Source organism: Rutidosis leptorrhynchoides, chromosome 4 (genome assembly GCF_046630445.1).
Source record: "Rutidosis leptorrhynchoides isolate AG116_Rl617_1_P2 chromosome 4, CSIRO_AGI_Rlap_v1, whole genome shotgun sequence".
Classification (NCBI taxonomy): domain Eukaryota; kingdom Viridiplantae; phylum Streptophyta; class Magnoliopsida; order Asterales; family Asteraceae; genus Rutidosis; species Rutidosis leptorrhynchoides.
The window spans coordinates 214,882,387-214,894,547 of NC_092336.1; positions in this window are offsets into that span (position 1 = coordinate 214,882,387).

The following is a 12,161-nucleotide window of genomic DNA, read 5'->3' on the forward strand; positions in this document are numbered from 1 at the left end:
TTAGTTTCTTTTTAAGTTATTTCCATTTGGGATTTAGTTTTTCCTGTAAGCTTTAATATTTTTAGACAACCTTTTACTATGTACCAATTATCATTCCAATTAGTAATTTCAATTTGCGATTATAATTTTAAGTTAGTTGTAGTAATAAGGTTAGGTTAGTTAAGTATTTTTAAGTTTTGATAAGTTTCTTTTATTTTTCCGTCACCTTTTATTTTTCAACCATTTTTTCTTTTTCGACCTTTTGCGACGAACTCTTTTTCTCTCTTATTTCTCGCCATTCTAGTTTTTAGGACTTAGAATTTTTTCTACTTCTTATCTAAATTTCTTAAAATTACGAAAATTTATTTTAAGTGGTTAAATTAATAGACATCAAAATTTTCTGGTTCGTAGTAATAGTTGGATTTGTACGTGGACCGGGTTATTGGAGCCAAACAGTCCTCAATTATATTGAGACCAAACGAATCCTGCCCCTCTGCTGCATCTTTTGGCTATTCGAAACGTGGGCAAAATCAGAAAAGTCTATTGATTGGATAACTTATTATAATTTTTCTTTCCTTTTAAAAACTAATAGGATATTCAGTGGATGCACCGAGCAAGACGTTCATCACCTTTTGTACGTTCACCACCTGTAACTCGATCAAGACATCGTTTAATAAATATAACCGCCGTTGATTTTTCTTTAGAATCGTCATCCAGTAGACCAAGTACTTCAGTTCAAATTTCCGATAATCCATTTTTTGAACCCAACCTCACAATTGAGAATCCAGAGAATATTCAGGAACGGTTCATAGATCCTGAACCATTAAACTTTCCTCCGGAACCACCAATCATTCAAACAGTGATTGTTGAGGAACGAACCATTAAATCAGAATCATCTAGTGATACCGATTCAACAAATTCAATTATGGAGAATCTGGAACCTTTAAGTATGGAAGACCGAATGAGAGCTAAACGCACTGGCCAAGGTCACGAAATTACTCATCCAGACATTAATGCGCCAGATTATGAAATTAAAGGACAAATTCTACACATGGTGACTAATCAATGCCAATTTAGTGGTGCGCCGAAGGAAGATCCAAATGAACATCTACGTACCTTTAATAGGATCTGCACACTATTTAAAATACGAGAAGTGGAGGATGAACAGATATATCTCATGTTATTTCCCTGGAATTTAAAGGGAGAAGCCAAAGATTGGTTGGAATCGTTACCTGAAGGGGCGATAGATACATGGGACGTTTTAATTGACAAATTTCTTAAACAATTCTTTCCTGCATCTAAAGCCGTAAGACTTCAAGCAGAAATTGTTACGTTCACACAGAAACCAAATGAAACTCTATATGAGGCGTGGACAAGATATGGAAAGTTGTTAAGAGGATGTCCGCAACATGGTTTAGACACCTGTCAAATAGTACAAATATTCTACCGAGGATGCGACATCACTACAAGGAAAGACATAGATATAGCAGCTGGTGGTTCTATTATGAAGAAAACCGAAACTGATGCTTACAAAATTATTGATAACACTGCTTCCCACTCACATGAGTGGCACCAAGAAAAAGATATCGTTAGATCATCTAAAGCAGCTAGAGCCGATTCTAGCCATGACTTAGATTCCATTTCCGCAAAGATAGATGCTGTGGAGAGACGAATGGAAAAGATGACTAAAGATATTCACTCAATACGAATTAGTTGTGAGCAGTGTGGAGGACCACATTTGACAAAAGATTGTCTCAGTATTGAATTAACAATGGAACAAAGAGAGAATATTTCATACATAAACCAAAGGCCTGGAAATAATTATCAGAATAATTATCAACCGCCAAGACCGATTTACAATCAAAACCAGAATTATAACCGAAATATTCCATACAACAACCAACAAGGTCCTAGCAATCAACAAGAATCCAATAATACTTATAATCAGTAAAGACCTAATTTTCAAAACAAACCACCACAACAAACCGATAATAAAAAGCCGAATTTAGAAGATATGATGACGAAGCTAGTTGAAACTCAAACGCAGTTTTTCACATCTCAAAAACAAACTAATGAACAAAATGCTCAAGCATTTAGAAATCAACAAGCTTCTATTCAAAATCTGGAACAAGAAGTGAGTAACCTAGCAAGGTTAATAGGTGAAAGAAAACCGGGAAGTCTACCTAGCGATACAAATGCTAACCCCCGGAATGAAACAGCTAAAGCTATTACCACAAGAAGTGGTACAACACTTAAACCACCTGAAATACCTGTAACTTCTGATGAAACCATTCCTACTCCACAAGAACCACAACCTGATCAAGATAAGGAAAAAGAACCGGTAGTTGAAAAGGTTAATGAAGATAACACAGTTAAGGATAAACCTTATGTTAAACCATACCAACCACCACTTCCTTATCCGAGTAAAATGAAGAAAGAGAAACTTGAAGCCGAGCAATCCAAATTCTTGGATATGTTTAAACAGATAAATGTAAATCTTCCTTTCATTGATGTGATTTCAGGAATGCCTAGATATGCTAAATTCTTGAAAGATCTAATCTCAAATAGAAAGAAAATGGAAGAACTCTCGGCTGTTACTATGAATGCTAATTGTTCAGCAGTGCTGTTGAATAAGATACCAGAAAAATTATCTGATCCAGGAAGTTTCACAATTCCATGTTTTCTGGGTAGTCTTAGTTCAATAGAAGCATTGGCAGACTTAGGTGCTAGTATAAATCTAATGCCGTATTCACTATACGCTAAACTAGACCTTGGAGAATTAAAACCAACCAGAATAAGCATACAACTAGCCGATAGATCAATAAAATATCCTAGAGGGATAATGGAGAACATGCTAGTTAAAGTTGGTACTTTAGTATTCCCAGTAGATTTTGTTGTTTTGGACATGGAAGAAGATTCTCAAGTTCCTCTCATATTAGGAAGACCATTCTTAAACACGGCTAAAGCAATGATAGACGTGTTCGATAAGAAACTGACCCTAAGTATAGAGGATGAGAGTGTTACCTTTTCAGTTGATAGAGCAATGCAACAACCACAATCTGCAGATGATACATGTTATTATATTCAAACTATAGATGCACATGCAGAATTATTAGAAGAATTTCCAGAATTACAAGGAACAGGAGAATGTTCTTTAGGAGAAGGTAATGAACCAATTGATGAAGCTGAAATGTTAGCTACACTTATAGCTAATGGATATGAACCAACAACAGAAGAAATTCAAATGCTAAAAGAAGAAGACAGATATCGATATAAATCATCAATAGAAGAACCTCCGAAATTAGAGTTAAAGCCACTTCCAAACCATTTGGAATACGCTTATTTACATGGTGAATCTGAATTACCTGTAATAATATCATCTTCTCTTACTAAAAAGGAGAAATCACAACTCATTTCTGTGTTGAAAGCTCATAAACCAGCCATTGCATGGAAGATTCATGATATTAAAGGAATAAGTCCTTCGTATTGCACACATAAAATCCTTATGGAAGAAGGTCATAAAACGTATGTGCAACGCCAACGAAGACTAAATCCTAATATGCAAGATGTAGTTAAGAAATAGATTATTAAACTGCTAGATGCAGGTTTGATATATCCAATCTCTGATAGTCCATGGGTAAGCCCAGTTCAATGCGTACCTAAGAAGGGTGGCATGACTGTCATTACAAATGAGAAAAATGAGCTTATTCCTACTAGGACTGTAACAGGATGGCGTGTATGTATTGATTATAGAAAATTAAATGACGCCACCAGAAAAGATCACTTTCCCTTACCTTTCATAGATCAAATGTTGGAAAGATTAGCCGGAAATAGTTACTATTGTTTTCTAGATGGATTTTCCGGATATTTTCAAATTCCAATAGCACCCGAAGATCAAGAGAAAACCACATTCACGTGCCCTTATGGTACTTTTGCTTACAAAAGAATGCCATTTGGACTTTGCAACGCCCCTGCAACCTTTCAAAGGTGTATGATGGCGATTTTTCATGACATGATAGAAGAATGCATGGAAGTATTCATGGATGACTTTTCAGTCTTCAGTGATACATTTAAATCATGTCTAGTTAATCTGGAACGAATGCTAATTAGATGCGAAAAATCAAATCTAGTACTTAATTGGGAGAAATGCCATTTCATGGTTAAAGAAGGCATCGTTCTTGGACATAAAATTTCAAAAGAAGGAATTGAAGTGGATAGAGCTAAAGTAGATGTAATTGCTAAACTTCCACATCCCACCAATGTTAGAGGAGTTAGGAGTTTTCTAGGGCATGCCGGTTTTTACCGACGTTTTATAAAAGATTTTTCTAAAATTGCCACTCCTATGAATAAACTCCTAGAAAAGGATGCTCCATTCATCTTTTCAGATGAGTGTATAAAATCTTTTAATATTCTTAAAGAGAAACTCACTAATGCACCAATCATGATAACACTAAATTGGAATCTACCATTTGAACTAATGTGCGATGCAAGTGATTTTGCAATGGGAGCCGTTTTAGGACAAAGGATTGAAAAACGATTTCAACCTATATATTATGCTAGTAAGACGTTACAAGGAGCACAAACGAACTATACAACTACTGAAAAAGAACTCCTTGCTATTGTCTTTGCTTTTGACAAATTTCGATCATATCTCGTTCTAGCAAAAACGGTGGTCTATACCGACCATTCTGCTCTTAGATACCTATTTTCAAAACAAGATGCTAAACCAAGATTAATCCGTTGGATCTTACTCTTACAAGAGTTTGATATTGAAATCCGAGATAAAAAAGGAGCAGAAAATCTCGCCGCTGATCATCTTTCTCGTCTTGAAAATCCCGAATTAGAAGTTCTAAATGAATCGGCCATACAAGACAACTTTCCTGATGAATATCTATTGAAGATAGATTATAAAGAAATCCCATGGTTTGCAGACTATGCAAACTACTTAGTTTGTGGATTCCTTGAAAAAGGATTATCGTACCAAAGACGAAAGAAATTCTTCAGTGATATAAAACACTATTTCTGGGAAGATCCACATCTGTTTAAAAGTTGTCCCGATGGAATAATACGCAGATGTGTATTTGGAGATGAAGCTAGTAAAATTTTAAACCATTGTCACACAGGATCAACAGGAGGGCATTATGGGCCTCAACTAACAGCAAGAAAAGTTTATGAAGCTGGATTCTATTGGCCTACAATTTACAAAGACGCACACCTTCTTTGCAAATCCTGTGATGCTTGTCAAAGGGCCGGAAAAATAAGTCAATGTGATGAAATGCCACAAAATGTCATCCAAGTATGTGAAGTATTTGACATTTGGGGTATTGACTTTATGGGTCCATTTCCAAAATCTCATAATAATCTATATATACTCGTAGCCATTGATTATGTATCTAAATGGGCGGAAGCACAAGCTCTCCCAACTAATGATGCACGAGTTGTAGTCAACTTTTTAAAACGTCTTTTTGCAAGGTTTGGAACACCGAAAGCTTTAATAAGTGATCGGGGTACTCATTTCTGTAATAATCAACTTGAGAAAGTTCTTAAAAGATATGGAGTAACTCATAAAATCTCCACCGCATATCATCCACAAACAAGTGGACAAGTTGAAAATACCAACCGAGCTTTAAAACGTATTCTAGAGAAAACCGTAGGATCAAATCCGAAGGAATGGTCCATTAAATTGGAGGATGCACTCTGGGCTTTTAGAACAGCCTACAAAACTCCAATTGGAACCACACCTTTTAGACTTGTTTATGGAAAAGCATGTCATCTTCCAGTAGAAATTGAACACAAAGCATTTTGGGCTTTGAAAACATGTAATCTTGATTTACATGAAGCCGGACGTCTACGATTAAGTCAACTAAATGAATTAGAAGAATTAAGACATGAAGCATACGAAAATTCGTTAATCTATAAAGAAAGAACGAAGAAATGGCATGATAAAAGAATCAGAAGTTCAAAAGAATTTAAAGAAGGAGACAGAGTTCTTCTTTTCAATTCACGATTCAAGCTATTTCCTGGAAAATTGAAATCAAGATGGTCTGGACCATTCATAGTCAAAAGAGTTTTCCCATACGGAACGATAGAATTGATAAATTCAAATGGGATTGAATTTAAAGTTAATGGTCACAGAGTTAAACATTACATACATGGTCCGATGGAAGTCGACAACGAAGTTAATCACAATTTCGATACCACAGCTAACTAAGTGTGGGGAGAATCAAGTCTTTAAAGGATAATATGTATTTCTGTTAGAGTTAGATTGTCTGTTTTCGTGTAGTTCTCGAAAATGGAACCCGAATGGTCTTTCCCTAGCAGACCCTAAAGAACTAGTCTTCTCCCCCCATTCTGAATTTTTATTTTTTTTAGGTTTTTACAAAATGAAGACTGCCTGTGAACTAAACCATGGTCTAATGCTACACGCTTTGATCACTAAACGTAATAATGACATACTACCGAGTGAATTAGTATCAGTAATCAGAGAAAGAATGGACGGAGTTAGAAAAGAATCCAGATGCGAAGATAATAAGTTACAATTTGGTAAAGGAAAATCAAAATCCGCAGCGAAAAGAAGAGCACGACACCTAGAAAGATGTCACAAATGCGGAAAATGGTCACATGGAGGTAAATGTTCAAATAATCAAACCTATTCAAATACCGAATTTGTTACTTTATGCAGAGACGGACCGTTCATATGTTTAGAAGAAAAGACACTGAATGCTCGAGGTTACGCCTATGTAGCCATGGAAAATCAATTAAACCGACTATCTTATGAATGGAATAGATCATATAACTAAGAAATCTATTTCACAGGTATGTCTGTACAGTTTTTATTTTTATTTTTATTTTTAACCTTTTGATAATAAACGCTAATTTGTTCGCTAAAAAGTATTAAATTGGTATTAAATAAAATTAGGTTTGGCGACCGAAATTATTGATATCATTCAAAAATTTATTACATCACTGCGAAATTTAACGTTTATTCTTAAGGTATAAATATCTTTAATCAATCAACCCAAAATATTTCAAAAATTTGTCATGAGTTAAATTAGGTCTTGGAACCGAAATTACTTTACCGAAAAGAGGGGCGCATATTTTTGATAATATTTGATTGATTAAAGTGGGATAAAAAGACAAAAAGATTTTTAATTTTATTTTTACCATGTTTTTAAATTTAATATTTAAATCTTAAATTAATATTGTAAACTTTGTAATATCAATATTTTTAAAATTGTAAATATTTGAAAAATTAATATAAGTTTAGTATGAATTTATAAATTTTTAAATTAAGTTTGGTGTGAACTTTTAATTTTTAAGATATGAATTTTTAATTTTATGCATTTCAAATTTTAAGTTTGGTGTGAATTTTTAATATTAATTTTGAATTTCATATTTAAATTGTGTGAATTTTTAATATTAATTTTGAATTTTATATTTAAGTTGTGTGAATTTAAAAACAAAAATTTACTTTATCTCATTAAGTTAAGAATATGATTTTTAAAATTCGTCGTAAGTTGAAGACTAGGTCTTTGAACCGAAATTGCTTTACCCGAGGGAGGGACGAGAACTTTTATTATCATTATTTTTAATCTTATTGAATTAGAGTATGCCAAAAACATTGAAAAAAAACCCAAAAATCTTAGCTTTTAAAACAATCGCTACAAAAAGACAAATTTTAAAATTTTGTCGAAGGACGGACTAGGACATCGATCCGAAACGACCTCGTCCTAAATAACAAGGGAAACAAAATTTTAAAATTAATTACTTAATTGTTTTAATAAGTTAATGATTATTAAAAAAAAAAAAAAAAAAAAAATATACCAAACTCCGCGAGTCGCGGAGTTTGGAGCTTAAATCTCCGCGAGTCGCGGAGAGACTAAAAACCGGAAAAAAATATAACTGCAGAACAGATCAGTCCCCAACCCAAAACAACAAAAACACAGCGAATTCTGCACCCGAAAAAACCGAAAAACACCCCCAAAAATCCCAATTTTTAACCGTTAATCACCAAATTTTTTGCTAAAATCATGTTGAGAAGGATGCTATCTAAGAATTACTCAAGAAAAACGGTAAATTTCTACACCTAAACACCATTTAATTCGAAATTTGGTGTTCTTGAGTCATTTTTTCCCCAATTTGATTTTGATGCTTTTTAGTGTAATTAGACTTAAATTGTTTATGTATTATGCTTGTATAACCTAGATTGATGCTGTTTAACATAATTAGAAGCCTTAAACTTCAAATTTTGAATAATCTAGGGTTTGTGTTCTTGAGCAAATTTGGGGCTTTTTGATATAAACAGGTTATGGCCGATTTTTGTCATGAATTGTTGCTAAATTGAGTAGTATAACATGTCTAGGTAGTTAAATGATCCAAACTTTGAGCCTAAACATGATTTTGAGAATTAAAGTGGACTTTTTCAAGTCTAAAATTCATGAACTTGATTTTTGAAAGATAATGCCATTTGAGACTTGTTTGATTGCTAGTAATGATTATTTTGACATGTTATTTGAGTTGAATGCTTATGAACTTGGTGAACATTTTCGTATATGCTTATATGAAAAAGTGTAGATTTGATAAAAATGTGAAAATGAGCTTAAGTTTGATATAAATTGATAATGTCATTGTAATTATTTTGATTGATGATTTTGCTGACACTAATGCATATTTGGATGCACAAAAATTGTGTTTGATGTGTTTTGCAGAATGAAAGGGGTGAATCTTCATCCCAAGCCCGCAATGCTCCTGCTGAGAATTTGGAACAACAGGAGGTGGATAACTACTACAAGTAGGATATACCTTATCCAGTCATGACCTTTTCTGATATGCACTTGGAAGAGTTGCACCCGAACCTGAGATTTGACAGACTTTGGATAGATTATCCAAAATATCAACGGGGTTTGCATACTCTTCATTCCAAGGTTGTTGAGGTACCGAGGGTCATAGAATGGGGACCCTTAGAAGCTGTAGAATTGGCCGGGCCAATTAGGGAATTACTTGTACAGAGGTATGGTAATTCTTCTTTTAATGACTGGATATGTTTATTCACCATACGTAGACCTGTATATAAAGTATGGTGTGAAGAATTGTTATGTAGTATAGAGTTGAATGATCGGGTAGCTAGTTTAACCGATCGTTCTTTTATTAGATTTTTGTTAGGCGGTTCGATGCGCCACATGTCTTTACTGGACATGGCTCAGGCTTTACGTATATATACGCCTGAGGAGTTTGCATCTGCCGATTGTAGAGGATTGATACTAAACGGTAGAAAGATAGATGAGAATTTTGATACACACGGTGTGTGGAGTCAAATGACAAGCCATCACCGTTTCAAAGGGGGAAACTACTCTTATTTGGATATAGATAGAGCCGAATTAAGAGTGATACATAGGTTTTTAGCTAATTCGATTACACAAAGGGGTAAGAACAAAGAAAAAGTAAATGAACAAGATTTGTTTTACCATATGTGTATTCGAGACCCACAAAGCGCTGTAAGTATACCATATTGTGTGGGTTATTATTTATCAGCTATGGTTCGGGGGATGCGACCACATAGCATAATAGGAGGTGGAATTTTTATTACTTTGATTGGTGAATATCTCGGTGTGGATATAAGTCGGGGGGGATTATTAGTAGAAGAACCAGAACCCCGCGATACTATAGGTTTAAATGTATACCATGGTGCGAAAGTTTTGAAGAGGCGAAATAACGCCGCAGTACGATACCATGGTAGACATCCACAGGTGGAGAGAAACCAGCAGCAAGGTAATGTAGGAGGGGGGAATGAGATGCAAGAAATGCATAGGTTTATAGCTTCTCAGGAATACGAAAATGCTAGACAGAGAGCATTTGAAGATTGGCAAGTTCATCAGAACCAGATCATAGCTCATTGCCAACATATAGGTAGAAACTATATTCCTACACCGAAACCCGTCTTTCCTCCTTGGTCTATAGAGATGCAGCCACCATATCCTACGTATGACCCTGCCGAAGCATTCTATAGCACTTATGGTTATGCCTGGAACCCCTATTGGTACCAATATCATCCTTAGTTTACTTATTATTATTATTTTTATTTGGTAATTTGTAATTATTGATACATTTAATATTTTTGTTAATATTGTAATCATTTTTATAATTATCTAACTTTTATTCTTAGATTTTAATAATTTTTGAATGTGGGGTAATATACCAAACTTCAAAAATATGTATATATGTTTGCAGTTTATCTTATGTACACAACAGGGTAAAACAACGCATTTTCAAAGACTGGCATTAAGTTCAGCAAAAGCAACTAATTTTGACGACAAGATGCAAAATATATGTGAAATAACAACAAGACGGAATGAACAAATGATGTGCACCATTTATCATTCAGCAAACAAACGCCAATATATTTGGAAACTTTGGTAAAAATTTAATCATTTTCACACAAATAGGCAATATCAATTATCAAAATACTATTATTTTCACACAAATCACCCTCAATAATTTAAATTGTTACTGATTTCTTGCAAATGAGGGCATTGCAAGATCTTAAGTGTGGGAAGGGGTTAAATTCTTTCGGATTTTAAAAATTTTTACTTTATACATTTGGTTACCATTAAAAATACTAGTAAAGCAGTAGTTGTATTAGAATCTAGTGCTCTCTGATAATAAAGAACAGCCCTAGTCTTATATACTGACTACCCAATTCTAGTAAAATTTTTCAAAATTTTCAATTAAATGAACTCAAAATCATGTTTATACATATTTATGAACGATAAAACTAGGTTTTAACACCGAAATTATTGTTACCTCGGAAAGGACATAAATTGAGAAACAAACCAAAATGTTAAAATTCATTTAAAATGGAATAGAGGACGATAAAAAGGAAAATAAAAGCCAAGTGTGGGAAAATTTACCAAGTTATCTTAAACATATGTCACATATATCTGTAACAAATAACTGAAAATACTTTTGCTTTGGACTAAACTAAACTGTTTTACCCGATGAAAGAAAAGAAGAGATGGATCTACACGATGAATCAATTCCATCATTAAAAGGAAGTAAAGTCTTCCGAAAAAGAAACGCGCTTCTTGATTTAGGTCATGAAGTTGTCGTCCAGACCAGCTGTAGGTTGACGAAAAATCTAGAAAAGTCATCACTAAAATCAGCAGGAAATCCACGGACCTCAGCATCAAACAGGGTCGCCAAGTGGTCAGATTTATCCTAACCATGAGAAGGATTTATCTCGTACAATGGGGGGGCACCATGCAAATTAGCTGGATAAGACTAATGAATCAGATCCCCAGAAAGGATAATCTCCTTAAAGATTAAAAATCAACTTTTAAGACTGATATTACTCAATCCTAGAGATTGACCTTAAAGATTGAGAATTACAAACTCATGGAATTCGATGATATCTAAACTCGAGCTTAAACGAGAAAATATTTTGATCAAAAATTACAAACCGATTTGTTTTCTGAAAACCCTATTTTCAATGCGTTCATTACCATTGAACGTAAAATCCTAGGAATTCACCTGGAATTCATTAGGTCACCTGAACTAAATCGGGTGTCAACCGTAAGAACAGTGGTTGCATAGTGGTCAAAGACAGGACCTTGTGCCAGGCCGAAAAATTATAAGGGTGAGCTTTACTATTGCTCCTACCAAGGATAGTAATTGCGTCCGACACGTTATAGACCATAATCAAAAGCATGTCACGGGACATTGCCTTAACAGTTGCTTGTTCAACGCTTTCCTTTCAACCGGACGGTAGTTTACCGAAAGGTAATATACGGAACAAGTAAACTAGACATGTTGCTTTCCAAATACAAGGTTAGCAAGTGGGTGACACAAAACCGCAAGTTTTGAGCTAAAATTTTCAAATCTGAAACCCACCAAACCCACAAAAATATTTTGCAAACACCGGTAAAGGGTTATTCCGGAAAACTTATCTAGGTTAAAAACTAGATTTCAAAAGATCAAATGTTTTCATAAAGATCCAATTTCCTTAATGGATCTAAATTTTTATAGTCATGTGGGACTGTAAACCATATCGTTACTACCATTGTTTATACCGCCGTATAGAAATCACTGATGTACAAAGTGTGAAGAATAAAGAAGTGATTCTAGTATTTCAAGACAATATTGCTTGAGGACAAGCAACGCTCAAGTGTGGGAATATTTGATAATGC